Source organism: Berghia stephanieae, chromosome 13 (assembly GCF_034508935.2).
Source record: "Berghia stephanieae isolate SIO BIC M18660-M18661 chromosome 13, UCSD_Bste_1.3, whole genome shotgun sequence".
Classification (NCBI taxonomy): Eukaryota; Metazoa; Mollusca; class Gastropoda; order Nudibranchia; family Aeolidiidae; genus Berghia; species Berghia stephanieae.
The window spans coordinates 14,120,171-14,122,670 of record NC_088372.1 but is presented as its reverse complement, the minus strand read 5'-3'; the positions used below and the strand labels follow the sequence as shown (position 1 = coordinate 14,122,670).

Sequence of the window (2,500 nt, the reverse complement as noted above, 5' to 3'; positions counted from 1 at the left end):
TCGTGTCAAAACTGTATTAAGTCGAGATGAAGCAGATAATAGCCCAAATTGATACTAAATTGGCCAAAAATATGAAATATCGGCAGTGGTACCCTGAAATATCATATTCATTCTTCTCAATAAAACATACAGACACAACCTAAGTCTGATATTTCTAGTTATGAATTCATATTTCACCATCTAATCATTCCGACATAATACCGTTTTGAGACGGAGGGTCACAATTGGAAAGTATTTGAAACGAAAATTATCTGGCCAAAATGAAAAAAAAAAAAAAAAGAAAAAGATGTTACGTCAACTTGCGGCAAAAGTGTTGGGAGATGAAAGATGTAAGACGGAATTTCATTTGAGTAGGGCTGTGCCCGTTACTATAAATAAACATTATTATCCTTCTACCTGGACACACGCCCTGATTTGCTGACAGAACGTATCTGGCGTAAAGATTGATCTGCCATCTCGTCGCTAACCGTCTGACCAATCAAATTCGAGATTGGATAGCAGAGAAAAGGAATCGAAGTATAGATAGTGTGGGTTTGGCTAGGAAACTCACAACATTGCCATCCATAAGTATAACGGACCAACACACAAATTCTGTGTAACCATGAACTTTTATAGTCTGGTTAATACAGTTTAGTGAGAACAACTCACAAACGCGGATGGCAAAAACAATAACAAAGGCCTGAGTGACGTCAGCTTCGAACTATCTATAGATAGTGTGGGTTTGGCTAGGAAACTCACAACATTGCCATCCTGAAGTATAGATAGAATGCGCTTGGCCAAGGAGTTCACAACATTGCCATCCGGAAGTATAACGGACCAACACACAAACTCTGTGTAACCATGAACTCTTATAGTTTGGTTAATACAGTTTAGTGAGAACAACTCACAAACGCGGATGGCAAAACCAATAACAAAGGCCTGAGTGACGTCATCTTCGAACTATCTATAACGGACCAAAAGTGTGTGTAACCTTAAACGTTTATAGTCTGGTTAATACAGTTTAGTGAGAATTTCTCATAAACGAGGATAGCAAAACACAATAACAAAGACCAGAGTGACGTCATCTTCGTTCTATCTATAGATGGAATGAAGTTGAAGTCAATCGAGTCTTTTTTTAAAAAAAGAATTTGCCATCCACATGTATGAGTAATTCTCACTCAACTGTATTATCCAGACTATAAAAAAGTTCATGGTTACACATAGATAGGTAGTCTTGTGTTTTGGTCCGTTATCCTTCCGAATGGCAATGTTATGAGTTTCTTAGCCAAGCGCATACTATCTACAATAACCGCTTCCTTCAGATCTCATTGAGCCGGAGTGTATCTTGGTTTATATCTTTTGAAAAGAACAAAAGCAATTATTTGATATACTCGCAAGTCTATTGCAAAAAATTTACTTTCCGCCAGCTCTAACAGACCTAGCTACCCAATCACTGCTGGGTGGACAGGGAGTCCAGAGAAAAATAATCTTATAACTTCACTGTGGATCGATCTCGGTCTCTTTGCATGGGAAGTGAGTGCTATATCAAACCTTGTTATACAGATATATAGTATAATATAGTAAGCAGGGATGAGTGGATATATATATATATATATATATATATATATATATATATATATATACAGAGAGAGATATATAGATAGAGATAGATAGATAGATAGATAGAGAGAGGGAGAGAGAGAGAGAGAGAGAGAGAGAGAGAGAGAGAGAGAGAGAGAGTATGTGAAAGAGATAAAGTTGCCATAAATGAATCATCCTTAAAAAAAAGTAGAGTCAATTTTTTTTCAGCTCACGTCTGCATCACAATTTTTACTGTGATGTTTTGAAACAGGTATTTTTATAATTAACAAATCTTATAAAAATTATGAAAAGTTTTGAGAGTTTTCTTAATTTGAAAGCCGTACCGACTTTACCTCGGCGTTATGTGAAAAATAACTCGCTGGATTGGTGGATGGGTTGATTGATAGACGGATGATTGGGCGTACGGATGAGTAGGTGGATTGGTGAATGGGTGGGTGGATGGATGGAAGGAAAGAAGGTATTTTAGATGGATTCATAGTAAGAACGGATGAATGGGTGGATGGATGGATGGATGGTAGGGTGGGTGGGTGGAAGGAAGGATGGGCGTATAGATTGATTGATACGTGTATGTACGGATGGATAAATAAATGGATTGATATATGGATGTAGGATGGATGAAGGGATGGATCGTTTTTTTATCGGTAGGTTGATAGATGATTGAATGAAAAATAGATGGATTAATAGATGAATGGGGAAAATTTAAGAAAGCGGGATGGATGGATGGTAGGGTGGGTGGATAGAAGGAAGGATGGGCGTATAGATTTATTGATACATGTATGGATGGATGGATGAATAAATGGACTGAAATAAGGACGGATGTGTTGTTTTCTTTGGTTGGTTGATGGATGATTTAATCAAAAATGGATGGATTGGTAGATGAACGGGGAAAAGTTAAGAAAACGGAGATATGCGTGGATGG

The 2,500-nt window shown here is 37.4% G+C and overlaps 1 protein-coding gene across 3 annotated transcripts in view; it reads right to left on the bottom strand.

The window, feature by feature from the left end:
• LOC144958594 (innexin unc-9-like) overlaps nucleotides 1–2,500 on the bottom strand; it is a 576,099-nt gene that overhangs the window by 59,872 nt on the left and 513,727 nt on the right. The gene's annotated exons all lie outside the window — the stretch shown is intronic.